Genomic DNA, 23,668 nt, shown 5'->3' on the forward strand with positions numbered 1-23,668 from the left:
TCCATGCACCCATCCTCACACCTGTATAATAAATTTCAAACTTTAAAACTTAAGCCATTTAAAACTTAAGCCCAGCCTTTAGACCACTGAGATATTGCTCATGCATGTAACTTTTCTTAAATGAAAAGAAAAAATGCCTTATTCTTTTCTACTTATGTATTGAAACTTTCTAAACAAACAAATAAGGTAAACTTAGCAACAACTGAAAACATCAGTGTTACCAACATTCTTCACATACTGAACTCAAAACATAGCACTGTACCAGCTACTAGGAAGACAGTTAACTCTATCCCAGCTGAAACCAGGACAAATAATAATAAAAAAAATTCTAAAGGCTAGCCATGAAAATAGCCAGGAATTTGAAGGCTACAAATATAAAGCAATTGTGACCTTAAGTAAAGGCAAGGTTGTCCACTGCCAATAGTTTATATATACGTAAATTGACAGAAAGACAAAGACAGTCAGAAAGACACAACCACAGTATCACTAGAAAAATCTGACTTTGGCAGTAAGTTTATCTTGGGAGCAAGCACAAAGCCAATTCTCAGTGCAACATAATGATTGCCATATATATTAGATAACATATAGGCATATTTGGAAATACCACCAAATCAGAAGTCAGGATTGTGAATACGGTATCATCATTTCGGTATCAACTTATTATTAACTATTTCTTTAGAAGCATTTCTTCTAGTAACAGCAATATACATTATTTGCACCAACAATTAAATCTCTTTCAAAGCACACTTATGACTTACTGTTATGTGGCTGCCTGTCATCACTGACAGGATTTGAAACATTTTGCCCTACTAGTCACGCTGGGTAGGAATGTACGCTCGTCAGATTATATTCCAATATATTTTAAGTCATTTTTTGTGATTCAATGCTTGTTTGAGAAATTGAATCAAATCTGTCTGCCTTCTTAGTAATGTACAAACTCTGGTTTACTATTTTATAAATGGGGCATTTCAGAGACTTTTATTTGCCAAGCACTCTGTACCAGAAAGTCACAGTCAACATAAAGGAAAGTGAAAGCAAATGGTTAGATACCAGAAGAAATCTGGCACAGTTGCATACTGTCACTTCATCCCTTCCAACTGCTCACTGAAAAATTAATGTGCACATTACTACCTTTGATGATTATAAAGATGTCATTTACTTGGTCTAAAGTGGATATCAGAATATACATTGTCTTGATGACAGCAATAAAGAAATAAAAAAAATCATTTCAGAAAAAGAAGTGATTAAAGTTGCTATGGAATTCCCATTACTTCTGGACTTCTGATAAAAATCATGACCTTGGCAATCATCACATCTGAACCAGAAGCAAGTGAAGTATTAACTAGGCCGCTAGTAAAAGGAAATAAACTCTGAAGTCAACAAGAAATCATCAAGAAATGAACTGAAGACTGGGTTACACTTATAGATTAACCCTATGGAAGCAGCACATGATTTGGCCTAGCCTTCCTAAAACCATACATTAAATAAATTTGGCAGGGGCCAGCTAACATTTGTCTTTCTAACAGTGATACATTTGTTTTCACCACTGTATGTTGCATGGTGCATTACACTACAATTTCAAGAAAGAAAACCTTTCTGAGCAGGATATTAGAGCCACAGCCTCACCTTTAATAAAGGTGTAACACTGGTCAAACTTACTCCCTTGCCTTCATTGAGCTGTCGTGCTGGTTTTATCTCACCTGCAGACAGTACTGTAAGGCAGTGACTACAGAGCATGGCTGGTGCACCCATTTGTGTTTTCTGTGACCACTCCTGGTTTTTTCTCCACAAATTTTTTTTTTTTTAAATTGCTTTCATTTCAATGTAAAAATGAAAATTGAAAGTCTCTGCAGTTGCCTCTAGAAGATACAAAAGCATACTAAATATATGCAGATTCTCCTATGCATGACAGTTATTGACTAGTCTCAACAACACAAATAAGTAGTATTTTTACAGATGTTTCTTTCTCTATTCCTATTTTCCATATTCTTACCAGAATATCCCCCTCTAAAAATAGATGTAATCGTTGAGGTTCCTGTTTTCATTATTTGCTTTCATGGTAATTTGGGTTTGTACATGAAAGGTCACTTATTCCAGTAAAATGCAAACTTTGTGTCTATCTCCTCATGGAGCAGAACCTAGCGGGAGCAAAGCACTGAACATTCTCATTACAAGAACACTCTCCACAAAGCTTTATGAATATGTGACAGTCCATATACTCCTCCTAAGCACAGGTTCTAGACAGAAGGAAAAATAATGAAACAGAGACAATAAATTACTGCAAAACCTCTTGAACTGCAAGCTATAATGCAAACACTACATAGAAAAGTGCCTTCTTTACCTGAACCTCTCTGCCTTTACACTTCAAAGCTATATATGACCACAGAGATACCACAATAAAGTAACAATTCCAGTGTAAACACAAAGGCAACAATCCACAGAAGATTTCCAAGAGGCTGTTCTGACCTGTTTATACATTACTCATAACTGTGTTATACTTCAGCTTTGTGTACGATACTGACAATTGTTGACATTGGCACAATTGTATATTTTCTTGCATTGACAACACAGGTAATAGAAAGGGCTTTTTGTGTTCCTTGCTTGCCAGCAACATTAGAACAGAACTATGCTGCCTGCTGGATCATCATATGCCAGCTTTTATTGTAGAAAACAACTGTAGAAAGCAAAATGTGAGAAAGATAGACAGGCATAAGTCACATCTGATACGAAGTATTAGATATGAAGTACACACGCACACATGTATGTGGCTGCTAATAGCTCTTCACAAATTGGATTGCAAGCTCAAGATGCACGGAATGAGGAATACATTATCTTTTATCTTTTGCACTGCCAGAATGTAACAGTTAAATAACGCTTTTCTTCTTCAACTCTATCATAAGAACAAAATATATCACAATTTTTTATAACTTCTACATTTATAACAATCCCATGAAATAAAGAATTCTTCTTCCCATTTTACAGAAGGAGACTGGGGCACAGCGCAGACTGAGAAAACTGTTTATTATAAAAATTAAGTTTATAGTTGAGCTGGGAACTGAATGCATTAGTCTAATCTTAGTTCAAGCACATGCTACGTTTAGGAGGCATGGACTGAGAAATAACAAGATCAGCATTGCTATTCAGATCAATTATGCATGGGTAATTTAAGAGCATTTTGTGATCGTCTGCTAAGAAGTTGAATTGATAACTTTGACGCACTTGTCAGACTTTCACACCCTCATCCAGCTTGTCTCCAACAACTGAGTAGAAGTTATCAATGGACACAAGTTGACATTACACTGGCCTGCAGGAAATCAGCCAATCATTTGATCTTACATGCTTAAAATACATGCAGTTTTTGACTGCTTTATTCTCCTACCTCATCCCTTTATACATTGCCTCTCTTTTCCAAACCCCATCCTAGAGGCAGGCATGCATATGGGACTCCAAGACTCTCAAGAAGGTGGCAACTGTCTCTTACTCTGCAGGTAACCCAGCGCATTTCTCACCTCGATGAGGGCTCTGGGCCTGGTTAAGTCCCAAACATTTACAAGTAACAGGAAATTCAAGACACAAATCAAAAAACCACAGAACTGATTCAAAATTCTTGAAGTCTGAGTGACTCTATTGTCTGACTTCTGAACGTGCGCTCTTCTAAAGTGTTTGACTGGAGGGTAGGGGTAGCGTTAAACAAGTTGGTAGACAGCCTGTAACTTGGGCTATGTCTGGCTACAAGCTGTTTATCAGGATGTGAAGGCTATGTGCCATAGACTATGCTCTTTTGCCCTCTCTTTGCTCCCCAAAGTGAAGTGACAAAGAAATTTAGGTTGATGTACTCAAAGTCAGAGGTCTGTGTAAGATCTGGGAACACAAACGTTCTGTATATAAGTGAAAAGCCATTAGACATACAATCCTTACCCAGTCAGACAAGGAATCGTAGAAAAGCCTTAAAGGCTTTTCAAAACAACAGCCATTTCAACATTGCTTGTGAAAGAGAGTATTACAACACTGAAACAGAACCATGTACAGAAATTTCTTATTCAGACTTTTTGGTTTTTTAATATGTAATTTGTCCTCGGAAAGTAGTAAAACAATGTCTGCTGATACAAGTATTTCTGAATAAAACCTCATTTTTCATGTTCAAACTCCACACCGACTGACCTAAACGCAGCATTCAGAATCCAATTGATGCACATTTCTTAAGCATTTGATACCATCTCTTGTTAAAAGTGTTCTCCTGCAGGAAACGTATCTACTCTTGGCGGCAATATGCCAAGACAGCTGTAAGGACAGCAATAGGATTTACACCGTTGTTGCACGTAATGGCAATTTCTTATGTTGATGTTCTGCTTCCATTTATATAGATGGAAAGATTCTTCCCGCTTAAGGGACTTCTTTTAAGCTGCTGTTTAACTATCTTTCTGATACGCCAAGAGAAGTCTGAGGTATACAAATAAAGCACCGTCTTATTTACAAAAATTAAGTATATTGAATGTAAGTTTTCTTTTTTTATTTCCTCAGGGAAACAGATTTGGCAATATGGGTGTGATCTTGGTGTGAAAATGCTAAACTGGTCCAAGAGTATGTCCTGGGACAGACATTTCATCCAGGATTGCCCTGAAACATTTACCAGTAGGCTTTCTACCAGTCAGACCTGGAAGGAAAGACTTGCACTTAAACTGAAAGTTTGAAATTTTTCCGTTTCCTTCTAAATATAATGACCAGTTCAAAAGTCACAGTTTTCTGAAGGGCCAATATTAGACCCACAAGCTTCAGAGAAGCTGAAATTTAAGAAAAAACCTTACTAACATACATTTACGAAGTCTCCCTCTGTGCACAGCTGGCACCTGTCCCTCCCCAGGGATGCAATACCCTGCCCTGCAGCCAGAGTTTGGCTGCCAACACATACCATGCACTCAAAAGCTTGAAGGGAAATACACAGTCCTTGATATAAGTCCCGAGAAAACAAACCAGATTCACAGCTCCAGCAACAACAGAGAATTCAGTATTTGTGGAATGAGTTGAAAAATATCCTAATTTAGGGCAAATCAAATAAATTTGCAGCAAAGTACCTTCTTCTCCATTTCCCACTGGAAAATTTCGTATTCTTTATTAAGGAAGTTTCTATAAAGAAAAGGGATAGAAAGACAAGATTCATCAACCTATCTACAAATAAAAAAACCCAACATAGACAGCAACAGTGTATAACACACCTACCATAAGGAATACAATTTCTCCATAAACTTTGCCATGCAACTTAGCTCTTGCTGAGTTTATGGGGAGTAGTTGTAGCTGAAGAGTCCCCTGTCAAGATGTCCAGCTCTCAAAGAGCAGCGTGCTCAGTCCACAGACATGAAGCCAGGCAGAGAATGCAGAAGTTTCCATCCATATCCAAACACAATTTGAGAATACCTGATACTAACACCAATGAAGGATTTACTGTTTCACCGATCCACAAGGTTCTTATGTCATGTCTGAAAGATTATATAAAGCTATCAAAAAGATTAATTCATCCAGCAGTAAAGAGGTTTAACCTTTAAGGAATAAGCAGTCCTGGGGTTTTTTGCAATGTCAAACAACAGAGCATAATCCTGATTCTACAAGTCTAAATGAGATGAATGACATTTTCTAAATGAGAGTGACTTCCCTGTTGTTCAGGAGAATCAATCTACCTATGTAAGCTTCAGATTACCTTCAGGTATATGTCAAACTGCAAACACCACCCTGACATTTGGGATAAACACCAGAAAGGTAGCAAGCACTCTTGCTCAGACATATGGCTATAGCAAATACTCATGGAGGCAGATTCCACATCAGTCAAACCCTGTTGTATAAACTGCAGCAAATAGGCAGAAGAGATAATTATCTTAAGTCTTCATCCACGGAGCTTGAATCCCCTGGTTAGCTCATCCTATTTAAGCTTTCACTCACACAGAAAAACTCTAACATGCACATCTGTCCCAACAGTGCTCTCATTTCTTTTGGGGAACTTGATTAAAGTAATAAAAATGCATTTGCTGCTGAAATGGGTAATGGGCATTAGGGAATTTTAGCCCTGCTCCCACTCAGACAGATCTTACGGCAACACTTGGCACAATGCCAAAAGGTAAAAAAGGCCATACCAGATGGAGCAGTCTGGAGGGCTAGGCCAGGTCTTTGCCTCTGATCCACGTCAAAAGCACAAGCCAAGGGAGCGGAGGAAAAAAAAGAGAGAACACACACATCCTTGAATCTTTCTTCGTGTTCAACCGCTTCCAGATCAGGCAGTTGTCAAGTCATATTCAGTTCAGTTGATCAGTAACTTGCAATGGATTTCTCCTCTAAAAAAACATCTGTTCTTCCCTCCAGCCTGTGTGAGCTTCCAGCACCCACAATATCCCCTAGAAGTGTGTGCCACAGCTCAAACACCAGTGGGGTGAAAAACCACCTCTCCTTTTCACATTGAGCCCTGGCTCCTGCAAGCTTCATCTGAGATCACCTGGTTCTCACACTCAAAACGGTAGTGAACAACTGATTCCTACCTACTCTCTTTATAACACCTTTTTAATTTAGTGATTGATAAATATTGACTGGATATTTTCATGGAACTATCTCCTGCGAGTTCAAACTCTTGCTCCCAAATGGTAACAATCAGCTCAGAGATGAAATTAGAATTATTAGTTCCCCACATGTATCTTTTGCCAACTACTTACACTGAATTTCATTTGGCATTTTAATGGCAATCGCTGTCACAGGGTCGTCTGCAGATCTTCCTTGTCAGCTCTCATCTTCAGTACCCCCTAAACAACTTACAACCATCGTTAAATTTTCTCATCTCCCCATTAACCTATTTTCCAGGTCATTCAGGAATACAACAAACATCAAAGATCCTGATGGTATTCCACTGGTGAACTCCTTCCTTTGTAAGGGCTGATCCTAGACTTTTAATCTGTTTCCTACTTTCTAATCAATTATTTGTCCGTGTAAGGATTTCTCTGCTGAAGTCCCAGCTGCCTAACTTCTTTAAAACACACTGGTGAGGAATTTGGCCAAAAGCTCTTGATACAGAATCCTTCTCAAAAAACTCCATAGTTTGTTACCCAATAAGCCATTTTAAACAAGAGGATCCACACAAAGTTAGGATCTTGAACCGGGACAAATACACTAGATATGTGTGTCATTACGAGATCTGAAAAAGCTGTATCACTATGCTCTACAACAGCAAAAAAATGAGTGCCTTTAAGTCTCTGACAGTCTCCTGAGGCAAGATTTTTGTACAAAAATCCTCTTTTCACCTTAAATCAGAGGAAGAGGTGGTTATTGTTTTCTCAAGAAGTTTGCTAGTGGATATCCTCACAGAATGCTTTGATTACATCTAAAAGACACCACATACAGTTGAAAGCTTAGAGGTATTAGTTTCACGGATTCAAAAATTTGACAATCCATATGCTAAGGGCAGGTTGTTGTTGAGCGATTTGTAAAAAATATTTATTTATTAATAGTGAAAACCTACTGACTGAATTAAAAAAAAATGCCAGAAAGGACAACCTGTGGTGTCACAGAAAGACATAAACCTAAGTGTCCCAGCCTTTTGAGGCCTAAAAGGTACCAAAAAGAAACCTGATAGAGCTAAGCTGGTTTGGCCAACTTCAGAGACACTTGTACATCGTCATAATGTACAGATATCCAGTATACATTTTTCAGGCAAAATAACTAAATAAATAAATCAAAGGCCATCAGGTTGCCTTCTGCTTCCGCAAAGAAATATCAAACAACTAAATAACAATAAGCATCAGGATTATTCTATTGATATTTTTATATGTTATCTTCCTGATTATAGTATACCACAGTATCTATAGGGAAGAAATGCACACGATATCCTTTTGGAGATCTCATGCTATAATAAATTCCTTGCAGTGATCTGAAAACTACTATGGCCTGAACGTCAGACTTGAAGGAAGGCATAAAATTTCAGTGATTTTCAATCTGAGAGATGAATATTTCTAGAGCTAGTTGAACCATACATAAACAAACAAAATCTCTCAATATGTATACTCCATGCAAATATGTAGCACAAATGAAAACAAATCTACATATAGGTATGTATGTATATGTACATAAACAGAAAGAGTATGTGCATGTGATCACACCAACAGAACATGCCAGCTAATTAAGACCAAATCTCAGATTATCTTCAGCTGGAAAAAATATACTTGGACTAAGCATTTATTGCACAGTGGTAATAACTGCCTATGTAGTGTTGGCTTATGTCACTGCCTATTCCATCACAAAGTGACTTCTTAATTACCTAATCTCTTGAGATGGCTTCAGGTCTGAATTTTAATTTTTATGTCCTGCATAATGAACAGTGCCATTCAAAGGGAAACCAGAAAATTTCTTCATGATAGACCAGGTCACAGCGAGCACAATTACCTTCAGTTAATACACAGCCAGTATTCTTTCCACAATAGTTTTCTTATGCTAAATACAACAGCTCTTCTGTTGGCAAAATGGGTAAATAATCTTCCCTCCTAAAGCAAGAGCATTATTACAAGGTAACAGAAGCAACAATTGTTCTTGATAATTTAAATACCATACAGGAGACTGTAGAACCTATCGGCATCTAATCTCTTTTCATGCAGTATGACATGCTAAATCCATTATTTAAACACCACAGCTGCTTAAATAAAAGCAGGATTTTAGATATTCCATCCTGCTACTGATTACTTTACATAGGCAAAGCAGCATATTGTCAAACCAACTCGTCCATACACGCATATTTTTTTCAACTCAGAAAGACTTACTTTTCTCTCCTGTACAACTCAAGAGAACCTGTGGACTTAAACTAAAAAAGGAAAGACTGAATTGTTGCGATTCAGTCAAAATCTGACCATTTCAGACTGGATAACAGTTGATAATTTTCAGTTGTCTGAAAGAGAAAACAATCCTTGAAATATCTGAAAGATGAAATCTCTATCAGTTTTTATAAAGCCACTTTATCTGGTTATACCTGACTCTTTCTGCATGATACAGCAAGTTTCCTTAAAGAAAAGATAAAACAGCTTATTCTGCACAGACAAAAGAAAAATGACCCCAAAATCTTCGCATCCCCTAAAGTGAGCTCAACTAAATTGTCACTTTCTAAATGAAGGACATTAGAAACAATGTGCAGCTGACAGCATTTTGCTGATCCTATGACTTTGGGTTGGGTGGCACTGGTCACCTGCTCCTTCACCACCCCTCCTTTTTTCTGAAGCATGTTTTTATTACATTCTTATATTGTCCAAAGGAGCCATAAACGGAGTCCACTAAATAAATTTGCTTGAGAAATTTATATGAGATTTGAAACTTTAATGCAACTGCCAAAAGATTTTGGAGTGCTGGAAGAATTAATCTTACTACTCATTACATTTATTGATTCAAATCAAGCTGCTGGACGTCAGCATAGGTGCCATTGCTAAGAAATAAGAAGTTTCCAGGAAATCTGTACGTAGACCTAAAGTGATTGCCAGCTGGGGGAGTGAGGTGGGTAGGCAAGGGGTGTGTGATCTATATGCCAGTACATGCAATACTAATAGATTATTATCCACTACTTGGGATGCTTTCTCCAATACAGGTTTTTATAACCAAAGATGAAACTACATTCCTCAAGCCTGTAAAAGGGCCAGTATTCATAACAGATTTTTCTCTTTAAATACTTTTCAAATAAAATTAGGGAGAAAGAAATAATAAGAAGTTTCCATATCCAAAGGCTGAATTTTTATTTTTTTTTTAATTAGAAGTTAAAACTGGTTGAAGGTAGGAGCTGAACAGTCAACTCCATCCATAAGATCATTCTAAGCTACATAAATAGGAAGAGTCTAATTTTGCTGCTACTTCTGCCCTCAAGTGATGGCTTTTATTTTGAGGATGGAAGGAAACACTGAGTTTTGGAATTCATTTACTACACTTGGTAGCGTAGACCTGAGGTTAAAAGAGCATCTGGGAAAGGATGAAAAATAATTCAGTAATTTTATGCAAAATAACCATAAAAGTATCCACTTCACAAAGAGGACCACCCCACTGTTGAAAGAGACTCTGGTTCAGCTGTGGAGAGAGATCCTTCCTAGGATACAAATTTTATGGAAGTGTTATGTGAGGACAAAACCAGAATGCTGAGCAAGCAGGTGGGGTCTGTTCCACACTAAGCAAGTTGCTACATACAAATGAAGTAACAGAAAATATTTGCCCCCATAGCTTAGGACTATAGTCAGGAAAAGAGTAAGAGAAGACAAGAGAGAGCGAGTGAGAGCGCTCTTGCAGTACCCAAGAACACAACAGTGGTATAAAAATCTAACAGAAACCACAGGTCATCCAATACACTGCATTAAATAGGGGTTTCCATGTTTCTGCCATCACTACAATTATAACCTATATTTCCTAAGTCACACGAGAAATGACTGGACAGGAATGCCCTTGAGTGGGCACAAGGATCTTCCACCAACTAAACAGAAGCTTAACGCACCCACAAAAGATTATAATTTGAAACTGTTGTTAAACTTCAATATAAATGCATATATAAGGAACAGGGATTCCACGTGACAGAGCTTTACCTAAGGAAGTTATTAGAAGGTGAAAATGTAACTATTTTGTTTCATATAAATCCTACTACAAACCTCCCCTACGACTGAAGCACTAATCACAGGCAACACTAATGCAACACAACAATCCATCCAGTGTTTGAAAAGTGTATGGTTGAGCACAGCACAAGAAAACCATTTTATTTACATGACTGAAAAATGGCATCAACAGCAAATTTGTAAAAAGTATATCTACTATAATAATGCCTCATTTTACGGATTAACACAATTGCTTTTCACCTTTTTTCTGTGTGGTATAAACTGTACAAGGATACATGACAAGACACTTGGCAAAAGAATTATTCTAGGAGTTTGCTACAACTCTCTATTTCTGAAGTATCATTTTTACTTGCACTGGTGTGCTAATAAATAAGAGCCGTACCAACAATAAGTCTACCTGAAAGACCTTTTTGGAACACCTGTGATGTAGCCTAGAAGATCTGGCACTAAAAACATCATCACAAAAAAAGCATAAAACTAAACAAATTCACAGATTCACCCACACATTCTGCAATGAAGGCCCAGGAGAAGAAAACAAAAAAAGTCAGAGAGACTTGATACAGATATGGACTTGCCATAACATCTTAACCCATCTTATTGAAGAAGCATCTTATACTGAGGAAAAATTAAATGTAGGTATTAATCATAACCAAAAAAGAAACAGAAGGAAATTAGTTAGAAAGAACTTCACTCAAAACCCATCTTGGATTTGGTTTCTTGTGGTTTGTTGTTAAACCTTCCAGTTACATTCCTCCAATCTTCAGAAATATATACCATATCCACAAACATCTTTGCTTTTCCCTAATGAATATAATCCAACAACAGATAATCCTTACATTTTCACCCCACAAAGAAACAGCATTAACTCTTGTGAATTGGTTCTTGAAAACAGACCTGATTGAGCCCTGAGCACCCTCAGCTTTCTGCAAAACACACATGTGGACCTCACTGCATCTTGCTTGCAATGCTGCAACCTGATCAGAAAATAAGGACCCAAGAGACTGTGCCTGAGACAGCACAACCCCCAGCAGCACGCCTGCAGGCCAAACCACTTCAGTGCTGCAGAGTGTGCTTCTACCACTTTGCATTTCCACAGAAATAAAAAGCAGCAAGTGTCCTAGAGTCTAGGCATTCCTCTCTCAAAAAGTCCAAAATGAAATACAAAAGCAGATTCACCATAGACACAGGGTTTGGGGTTTTTCACTCCATTCTTAAGCAGTGGATGAAAACAGGGTAATCTTTACATACAGAAATACTCAGCTCAAAGCAGACTGAAAATATAACTAGCTGAAATGACTTAAAATTTGCAGAAATTCTCTTGCATAACTGGTTAGGAAGTTGGGGGGACAAATGAGGGGGTTTTTGTTGGTGGTCGTGTTTTGGGTTTTTTGTTTTGTTTGTTTGGTTTTTTGTTGTTTTTTTAAGCTTGATCAAGGAGAAGGTAACCTCAAGTAGTAAGAGCAAGAGACTGAAAAAAACTTTTTTTTTTTAATTAAAAAAAGAAAAAAAAAGACAGAACAAAAAAGATTGCCACTCTCAGGACATCCACATAGTAATGACAGAAAAGAACTGATAAAGATCTGTAACTTTTGCAGAAAGATACAGCTGGTAAAACAGTATTTCTGGAATCTTATCTCTCTGCTCTCAGATGGCAGCTGTGGACCAAGATCTTTTCTCTCAATAAAACGGTCAAAGTCTTGTTAGTACAGGTCATGCTGCTTACAAATGCAAATTCTGGGAAGCTGAGTCCCAGCTCATAAGCACATTTGTGAAGACCGGAGCATTTCCCTTGACACCCTGGTTTTGATTGTCTGAATAGATGTGCTATTTATTATCTACAAAGAGAGACAGGCGAGTACTATCCATTCAGTAATGAACTGAGCAACTGGTGAGAAAAATAATTCTCAAAAATTAGATTTTTTTTTTTTTTAAATTTATTTTAAACCTATGAATAGTGTCCAATCCAATCCAGCAGAACAACTGGGAAATTTGATTCTACTTTCAGAAGCAAATATGTAGAACAAAAGCTCAGGAGAATAGCCTTCTCTTTGTAAAAAATACAGAATGATTTCTTCAGTTGAGATGATTCATATTTTAGAGTGGGTCAATGCTTACTGCTTAACAGAATAAATATTTTTAAACTTTCCTATTTGTGAACGTTCTGCTCTAAATTTAAACTTAGAGAAAAAAATCATGATAAATAGAAAAACCTCAATAACTTGTCAAAATTCCTTGAGGTTTGTAATTTTGCCCAACAAATGCAGCCTTGATACAATTTAATCCTAGTTAAGGCTTTACAAAATTAAGTTAAATGTAAACTATTGATAAAGATTAGCCTGTTCAGTTTGAATTTTCTGGGTTTTGTTGTGTCACCACTTTGCAAAGGAATGTTATTTTGAGACATGCTGCTAAAACAGTGACATAAAAAGTAGCCTAAAATTTTCTAACTAGGTCAATTCTAACCCTGTTTCCTCCACAAAAATGAGGAAATTTACTGCCTAGATAATACCTAGCACATTAACCTATCAGACAACAGGATCAACTTGTTAAATTTTATATACAAGCTTTCATTAGTTCATGATGCTGAGAAGGTTTTTCTGCTCTACTCCTGCCACAAACCAGTCAGAGTTTACTACTAATAGGTTGTTTGACTACCCTTTGTAACTGAAAGCACAAGTACAACCACAAAAACACCCTCAGTATTTTTCTTGTCCATAAGCTAGACTTAACAAGTTCATGGGACAAATCTTAGCAGAAGGAATATCGACTAAGAGAGTGTATGCTAAAAGATTACTTATAATTTTAAAAAAATCCAAACCTTTGTGTTGTCATTTGTATATAGTTAGATATTCCACAGAGAATCAATAGCATGGAAGTTAATTAATCAGGTTGACTGACAAAGGAAATGGATGCGAATACAGTTAATCTTACGCACTGGAATTAATTACATGAAGTTTTAGATGATACCACAAATAAAGCTCAGATTGTACTACTGAGATTATCAAGAACACAAACCGTAAATCTTTTATAACATTTAATAACACACATTCCCTACAGAGCAGTGTTAGCAGCCTTTCAGGCAACCACCCGATGAGCAAATACTTAAATGACACACTTAGAAAATTACTTAATGTGAAACATCTACCTTCTGTCACTGGATCCAGAAAAAGGTTATTTTACCAGTAAAATGCAGAATTAGGTCAACTTTTCAGTTTGGTGCCCTTCCTAGCACTTTGTTTCTACCTGGTATGCTTCTCTGCCCTTTTCCCTCCCCCCTTCTACATGCTGTGCCTTCCACCATCAGACACTTCCCATTTAAAACATAACAAGAGGAACACGGTTTCTAATGTACACAGGACAATTCACGTGGTCTTCCTAACGACTTCTCTATCCTTACCACAACCTTCTTCCCCACCTCTAATTGCCAGCTATAATTTTATACACCACAATTTAAACCACATAAAGGATGCTTTCTACCTGCTTCAAACAGATAAGAAAAAAGCTAGAAGGGAACACTACTGTCATCTGTTTGGACATCCCCTGCAAACCATAGTTAAGAATGTCTTAGCTAGCTCCGTGGTGGTATTTGTTGAATTCTATAAAATTTTGATTTAAAAGCATCAAGTAACAGGATAACTGATCTTGTCTTCAAACTATTTTTCTAATACCTCATTCTTATGCTCTGTTTCTATTCTGTATTTGTCTGATTTCAGCGTTCTGTCAAGGATCTTGTCATGCTCCTTTCTGTCATTCCAATCTGCCTCCAGTTTTCAAGCATTTTATTCAGTCTCTGCACCTCTCCAGTTCTCTTCACTAAGCTGTCAGGTAAGAGTCATCTCCTTGGAAATTTTTGTTCCAAGGACATTTGATCACTAGAACTGCCCTAAACCCAAATTCTAAGTAAAGCAACCAAACTAAAGCAAATTAACATGCGTGCTTCTTCAGATAACTTTCACCAATTTCTTTTTTGTAAAAAAAACCCACACAAAAAAACCCCAACCCAAAAAACCAACCACCCCCTCTCCCCCCCCAAACCATCTTCCCTGTATCTAACAGATAAACCAAAAATGAAATAAAAAAACCCACAGGAAATCTCACCTTTCAATCCTGGTCAGATATGGCTTCCAATAAAAATAAAAACTCCAGCTGTACTATATCCCTTCTGCTTCTCTGAGCAATCTTCTTCCACAACTTCCTCACTTCTAGCTTGCTAGCTGGACCTTATTCTACGTATGTGCAGAAGAACCCAATGCATTATCCATAGAGCAGCTCACTTCTTTTACTCCCTCTCCACAGTATTCATCGTGTTACTTGTAGTGCTGAAGCCAGTAAGAAGCCCATGCATCAGCCCTGTGAAAGAGAAAGTCGGAATAAGGCAGGGCACATGGACACAGCACAGGGTGGTCAGCTTCATAGATCCCCATCACACTGCCAGAGTGAGAATAAAACATTGAAAAGCTGGAATGATCAAGCAGAGTAGTCCGAAGAAATAAGACAATCCATGAATTCAGGTTATTACTGAAAACTTGTTTCAAAAGCATGAAAACATTCAGAAGACGACAAGAAAATTCAGAAGAGGAAGCAAGACTAGCATCAGATAAGCAATTGTACAGGGTAAGCTGGATACAGAGCAGATGCTCAGCACAGAACTTGTTAGCCTGAGTGATTCCAAGGGAAGTACCTTGTAAAACAATCGTTCCTCTAAAGATCAAACAAAGGACTTTGCTTCCATTCTCCCCCAACCAAATCTCTTCTCTTTCTAGAGACTTCAGACTGGCAGTAAGCTGCTACGAAAATCCTTGCAGTTCTTCTAGAAAAAGAGTTCTGCTCCATGAGCTATTTTTCAGATGTGGAAAAACACCCCTAAGCTCTTACTACTTTTCATGAATTACAGCTTAAACCCCTGCGTTTCTTCAGTAAACCCCAACACATACTAAACAGATGTCCAACAGCATACATCAGGATACAGAAAACACAATGGGAACATTTCTTGTATATTCTCATCAGAACAAAAATGCACTTTAAATAAAAACCATTTTGTGGAGATGTTTCAAAAATACTAAAGAAAACAGAAAGTGCAAGACTTGTTCTGGTTAAATATTATTCTTTTTTAATGAAACTGTTAATAAAAATATGAAAGTTATGAGTTAAAATTTCTTAAAAATATCTGGAAAACATGCATCTTGAAACTGTAATAGTTTCATTCCAGGAAAAGCTAAGTGAAATATACTTTAATACATTTTTAACATCCAATTAATGCACAGCTGATGATTTCTACTGAGCCATGGTGCTTCACCCACATACCACAGGCAAACGGCACAGTGGTGCGCATCGGCAGTCTTAGCAGTCATAAACAGGGAAGCTTTTGCTGCACTTCAAAACCACCAAAATTGATTACAGCAAAGTCAAGGATGAATTAACATATAACCCAGTCTGTCAAGTGAGGCTAATCACATCTACACGTGATATGCTCTGCAAGTGAAGAACGGATTATGTTGAACCAATAGTTATCACCACTTGCAATTTCTTTTAGAAAACACTATCACCTGAGCACTGTTTCTTTCCCTATCGGGACACTACCACATGAGGCACAGCTCAGACAGTAAGCAGCAGCCCCTTTGCAGGACACTACAATAACAGGCTTTGCCAGCCTGGGGAGCTGCAGTGGGCACAGAAGCCTTGAGCTGAGCAGCAGAGAGCTGCTGTACAAACCAATGCAGAAGCAGAGGATGAACTACTGGGCCAATGAGTTTTTTCTTTCAATAGCTTTTTCTTAATGAAAAAAAAAAATTGATTTGCAACACACTCTTCATAGGTAAATAAGAAAAAGCATTGGTCTAAATGGGGAGAGAAAGAAAACTGTGCAATGCTACGGCTGAAAACCTTAGGAATACAACCTATAATGAGTTTTGCTGGTAGGGAAGAAGGGTAGAGCTCCTTTAACAATGCAGGAAATCATGCCTGAAACAAGTATTCAGCTTCCAAATTACTTTATATTCGCAAATATGCTATAACCGCTACAAAACTTCAGCAGATAATCAGGAATTAGGTCTTTAATTCTTTATCATAGGGATGAGTTAAGATGCCTGTTTAAGGAGCTGGTGTTGAAGAACAATAATCCCCAGTTGTTTGACAAAGAAAATTGGAGCCACTTGAATAACAGACAATATTCCTCAAACAACTGTTCATATGTTGAAAATTCTAATAATCATGAAGTTCAAAAACAGTTCACAAGAAAACTGATCCTGCTCCTAAATATATTCAGCAGTATGTAATACAACTTTTCTAAAGCTTCTTAAACAAAATTACCCACAAAAAGATACAGCAAAAGAACATTTAAGAAGTGAAGTCTCACAGTCAAGGTGTTGGAAACATCAGATTTATAGTTACTGGTGCAAACTTAATTCACCTCTGATGTACATATTTATCATAAAATCATCTGGAATCACGTTTCTTTGCTCCAGAAGGCTCCTGCCTTAGGTTCAATACCAAAGAGGGAAGAATAAAGAAATGGTACATCCAGAACTTCTGAGTCTCTGAATTCCTAACTTTAAAAAAAATCTTTGATTATAGCCTTTGTACAAAACACGCACGTACGTATACAGGCATGTATCACCTTTGTGTCAAATGTTTTACAGTTCAAAGAAAAAGATTCCTCCCAAAAAAGGCTGACTCTCCAAGACTCACTTTCCATCAAAAATATTCACCAATATTCTCCTCTGGTTATCAGTGCTATGAAAAAGAAAAACCACCACAAATTGCACAGAACCTTTTCTCCAGACAAGTGACATTTAGCCCACTGTTCCTTCACATCTCTGGCAATCTTCCACTGCTCAAGTGTGCTAACATTAATAAAAAATTTTAAGGTGAGTAAGAATTCTTAGAAATATGTAAGGACTGCGGGAGAAAAGCAGTATTAGAGAAGAAAATCCATTTAAAAAAAAGACAGACAAGATCAAGTCAATTATGATTCTCAAATTGCAGGACTACCAAACTGCCTTATTAAATCGGCCTGTAAGAAGAAAAACAAACAGAAGAGAAAGAATTAGAAGAAACAGCGACCTTTCCAGTATTTTTCCTGACACAAAGTATCTAAAAGTCTGCTTTAATTCAACAAACATATGAAATATTAGAGAAATTGAATTACTTTTTCCAGGAACACTGGATTCTGAGCATTTTCCCTATTTAAATCCACATGCAGACATACTTTTCTTCTGTTCTTCATGTGTGTGAGGGAGGAAAGAGAGGCTTTAACACTAAGGCATTTCTTTTCTTCCCTATTTTCACCCACCAGTCTTCCCTGTCTGATTTATCTTTTCTTCTCTATCTGTAGGCTCAAAGGTTTTGGTTCAGCAAGCAAGTGGTCAAGAAAGTCCTTGAATACTTGCCCTAGAGCAAAAAATTTGGGCAGGAGAGAAGAGAGTAAAGCAGCCTACTAAGTGCAAAGGTTCAAAAGTTTTCAGAAGAGCAATTGCTAAGGGATCACATCAGTAAAGAGGAGACTGATACTAGAAGCTCAGTCTTTTACAGTGAAAGGGATGACATAACTGTAGTACAATTGCAATTACAAAAGGACTAGGAATCTATTTTTCAGTTGACATAAATGCAACAGCTATTTGACTGCACATCTTACAAGAGTTTACTACCTCATTTTAATAATTTTTACTAGCAGTAACTCATTAGCTCACTTCTTTAATGCAGTATCTGGTTCCCTAATACAGCGATAGTCTATAAAACACAGAAAACCTAAAGAACACCTGGATACCTTGAAATCCTAGTAAAACAAATCTAAGACTGAGTCTATAACCACCAGCACTACAGATTCCACCAATGCCCTGGGATGTAAGGACACTCAGCTCCTGCCTCTTTGGAAGGAACACTGAGAATTTCGGTCTTAGAGAAACTTTCAGATCCACTGCTCAACTTCCCAGAGATCTAAGCAGCAAGAGTCTCATTTAATCAACTAAATCCAGAAGGTACGATCTTAAGAAAAACACCAAATATTGCTATACGACTAAGAAGCAAATGACTGTCAGATCCTTTCATATTTCCATCAAATACATGTTGTTGTGGGGGGAATTAAAAAAATGAGAGAGTTTTGGATCACTTAAAGAATCACTTCCGATTGTATTAAAGAAAAATGACTTAACAGAAATTTGTATAAAAATGAGAATTCACAGAATTCGTCAGCAAGGTTTACTCTATTACTTAGTACATGGATGAAACGCACACAGGAAAATTAAATCAGAATCAAACTAAACTTATGTATGTAGAGACCAAAAACATAATAGGGTAAAAGGAAATGTTGGAAAGGGTAAGGAAGACCTTCCCGTTGAGTCACAAGGTTCAGAGAAGACCCCCTTGTTTTCTAAACTCCTGTCGGACTCTAGGTGTGGCTGGGTCGACTCCTAGTCCCAGACTTGGTCAACAGTTTCTATCTAAAGGGATTATGAGTAAAATAGCAGTCTAAAATTCATTCACAGTTGAATAAAAATCATGATCCTGTCTGTAGATGAGGTCTTGGAAATGCTGCAGGTGTTTAAGGACTCCAACATTAAAGGGGAACAAGAAGTATTTAACTGTATGCTGAGGAACTTGTTTGAGGAATATCATTTCTTTCCCCAGTAACCAGACAAAGAGCTGCACATAACAGCCTGCCTCTTTGGTGGGACAATAGAGAAAGGACTGGTTACTTACATGGCATTGGGCCTGGCCCTGCGCTATGTTCCTGAAGCCTTATGAAAGCCTTTTGCATCCAAAATGTACTATTTTGGTATTGCTGCACTACATAGATTTAAAAATAGATTGAAGGACTATCCCCAGTACTGTCAGCACTTGGCTTCTATTAGTCACTGTATACAGTTCCCGTACCATTTACAGGAGTACGTAGAATACGGACAGCAATCCAGAGATCCTCCTGCGAAGATGCAGGGTTCAATCACCACCCCTGGAAGTATTGCACTTGCCGAGGCTTAGGCCCAGGCCCAAGTTCCACCAAAAGCTCCTCTTGCTGGCCAAGTCAGCACTACAGTAACCACCTCAACGACCACACGTCCAGGATACAAAGAGCTTCGGTTAATTAGTAAGGATTGCTGAAATCATGTGAAGTATCAGAAAAATCAAAGCTGGGGTCATTCTTCCTAAAAGGGAGAATAAGAAAATTTAACAAAATCACTTCACAGAACTCAAGAGAGAAGAAAAAAAAAAAATCATACCGGTGCTTAAACACTATAAACTTTGCAGACTAGGGTTCCCATAACATAAATTAAGTGATGTTAATGAATGGGAAATACATGGGTATATTTGGACCCTAGCAAACATAGTATAGAGTGTTTCATCAGATGCATATTCCTTAACATTCCACATATTTACTAAAATCATTTTTAACTAGTACTGACATTACAAAACTACTACATATACTAAAAATTGTCCAAAACCAAATTAAAACTGTAAAATTTAAGGATGGGAATTGCCAAGGTTGGTCAAAGAGCATGTTTCCTAACAACTGGCTAAAAGTATACGAAATAAAACGGGGTCCAAACACCAGAAGCTATTTTTCTTATATGAAGTTAACTATTTTAATGAGGATGCTTCCTATGGGAAGATGTACTATAATTTGATCAATTTTAAAGTAAAAGGTTAATGAACATAAATGACAAAAACCAACCCTATACTGGTAGAGACAAATCATCTCATTAAGCCTGGTGACACTTCTGGATTCAGTTACAACAGAACTGCACACTTCAGTACTTCAGTAACCTTTAATTGATTTATTTTCTCAGGCATTATCAACTGTAAAAAGGAATGAAAGTTTCATAATGCAAATGCATGAACCTCATTTGGGGACACATCCAGGGTTGTTTTCAAATCAGAAAAACAAAACTTTATGGAGTGATTTATTGAGAAAAGAACAAACAATTCTTATCCTCCTCAGAAATATGTTAACATGAAAAATGAACAAAGCCTGTAACTTTAAGATGGACCCATCCAGATGATTCCCTTATAGTCAGCCTCCCAAAGGTGCCTGGAAAGATACTCAAACACATGCAAAAAAGCCAAACGTGATGAGAACAACTAGACTAATTAACTTTTCAGAAAGATCAGAGTAAATAGGAAAGGAGGAAGAAATGTAAATAAAGTATGTGCCCAACTCTGCCAAGTTGTGGCAACTTCCCAGGTAGATCCTCTTTTTCGTGCAATTTCATGACCTGTGGGCAGTGAACTCTGCCCACTCTACTGCTCAGGAAGCTCTCACACCTTCTCTCTCTGCAGGCAGCTGGCTTTACTGAGTGAAAAGGAGGAGAACTGGGGCCCCCCTGATGCCGAGAAGCATGCCCTGTTTCCAGTCCTAGGAAGTATCACTTTGGGTAGCATGATTTGGGAAGGGTCTGAAAGGTGGAGACTGAACAGATTTACCCTGGGAGCTCTGAAGAGGTCTTCAGTTTGAGCTTGAACACAAAGGTCTGAAGCCTGAGCTCCTGAACAAACCACATCCAAGGCCTGAAAGTGCAACATGGCTCCCTCTGATGTCATACTAGCATTGGCAATGCAGGTCTGAAGATGGAACACAGTAACATAAATGGGTACAGGATCAAGAGGAGAACCTGAGTGATGGTATCCAAATCCAAACAAAGAGTAGCAACTACATGGAAAGAAACGTTTTCAAGGAGCAGAGTTTCCTGACTCAATTTTTGTATCTATTTGTTCTCCTCTCCAAGTGTATGTTCTGGCAAGAAATCTTCCTCCCAGAACGCTGCCTGCATCTCATTACTAATTACATCTGCTTCATGCCAAGTCTTTTTTCAACTTAATGTAAAAATTCTTCATTAACAGAAAAATGCCAAATGATCGTTTTTCTTTAGAGGTGAGCCCAATCTGCATACTTGATTTCTTAATTAACATTATCCATTTATACCAACTACAGATTCCACTTTCTCCCTAGCATGATACAGGCTTCTTCATCAATACTGTACCACAGACATTTAACTCCCCAAAGAATACAAAAAGGAATATATCTATCTGACTAATATTTGATTTACAGTACCATTCAGTGCAACTACAGCAACATGGGGTTTGGGGGCTTGTTTTGTTTATTTTTTTTGCTTTTGTTTTGGTTGGTTGGTTTGGGGGGTTTGTTTGGTTGGGGGTGGTGGGGTTTTTTGGGTTTGTTTTTTTTAAAAAACTTCACCAACAATAGCTATATTTTCAGTTGATATAGCCAAAAAAGTTAGCTAGGACTAGTACATTTTGAAATAATCTAGTTAATAATTGCCAAAATGGAGATGATGTTGAACTGGGCAGAAAGGGAGCAGGTAATGCAGTAAACAGCAACCAGCAGCAGCAGATCCATTATGTTATTTCTTCCATTTTAACTCCAAGACTAGAGCTAAGTTTTATAACTACAGCTATAATCTACCCCTTGAAGCAAGATTACTGTTCACAGACATGTTACACATAGAAATAGTCCTCCTAACTTCCACGCTTCTAAAAGTAAATCCCACTGGCAAAATTCAGGTCAGGAAGATTCTGAAATTCCTTAAAGCACATCATATATTATGAAACTATGTATGTGAGGTAATGGTTCAAATTCTGACCCTAGCAAAGATTTGAAAACCAGGCCTATACTGTAAGCTTTTAAAGGTACCTGCTGAAGATTACTATTTTCTTCATTGCACAACCAAAAGACATCCTCAGACAAAACACCAGGACTAAAAAAGCAAACTAGAAAGAAAGAAAATAACACAGTGGGCATCAGCAAGACATTGACAAAGCTCTCTAACATCAGCCTGACCATTTGGCTTGAAATATGGGATGCACATAATAGGTAGGCTGTCACTTAATTCTACACCACTTACCGTCAATCTCTTCCAGTGCCACCAAGACATAAATAAAAATATGCTGTATTGAAATATATAATCTGTAGCAGTACTAAAAACATATTGTGTTTTTATGTTGCCTTGAAGCAGGTATTAAATCAGACCACAATAATCCCATGAGCTGATTTATTTAAAAGTCTTAAAGTGATGAAGAAAGCTGTCTACAGCCCACTTTCTTCAGGATCTGTGGTCCTGTTGCCATTTCTTAGTGTGTGTGATGGGAGATATTAGAAAAAATGTTAAATGCCCTGTGTCTGCTTAAAATTATCTGTCACAGATGTGTCCTTCCGAGCAGATAATGCCACTAGCACTTATTCCATAAACTTATCAAGGTCTTCACGGTCTTTAAATATTTAATGATGGGGTTTTGCTCTACACTAGTAGGGTACAGTTTCAAAACAACCACCAATTCCAGTCAGCCTATTAAGTCATTTAAGGCAGGGGCAAGAGATTTTCTGGTGTAACTGGTTTTCATCACATTCTACATCTGAGTATCTACTTGTATTTTAATCTAACTCCATTGTCCACCATCTGTTTTATGTTTACAAATGTCAGACATTTCTTTGAAGAATACTGAAATGCCTTACAGGATAAGCTTTGAGATATCGATGAAGTAAGATGAGTCATATACCCATTTTACAGACAAACTCAAATCAAGAGCTGTGAAGCCACATACACTTCTGAAGTGGCATAACCAGCTAGCTTCTCTTCCTGCCACTCAACAGAATTGCTTTCTGAGAACCGCATATTAGACATCCCACAGATTTTTCTGCTTCAGCAATAGCAATAAATTACAGTGTTTCCAAAGAGCACACACAGAGACATGGGATGGCTTATATACAAAAATATATATACGCTTGTTTTGTTATACTACCTCACCATATAAAAAACATTGAGACAAGTAAAAATTAAGTCTTCAAGAACAGCATGAAATGCACTGCAAGTATATTCAGTATTTTCTCTGGTTTCCTTGTTAAATGTATTGCCTGACAGATTTTGTGTTCCACGTATAACACAAAACACCGAGGTTATGTCAGTTAAAGTTTCTATGGAAATCTAGAAGTTGGACTGTACAATTTTTATTGTATTCTACTTGAATGTGAACTTAAACATTCTTAGTATGTTTTCTACTTCTAATTTAATTCAGAAAAAGAGTTTAACCTGGAGCCGGGGGGGGGGGGGGGGAAAAAAAAA

This window comes from Haliaeetus leucocephalus, unplaced genomic scaffold (genome assembly GCF_000737465.1).
Source record: "Haliaeetus leucocephalus isolate CR32 unplaced genomic scaffold, Haliaeetus_leucocephalus-4.0 Scaffold687, whole genome shotgun sequence".
In the NCBI taxonomy this organism is placed as follows: Eukaryota; Metazoa; Chordata; class Aves; order Accipitriformes; family Accipitridae; genus Haliaeetus; species Haliaeetus leucocephalus.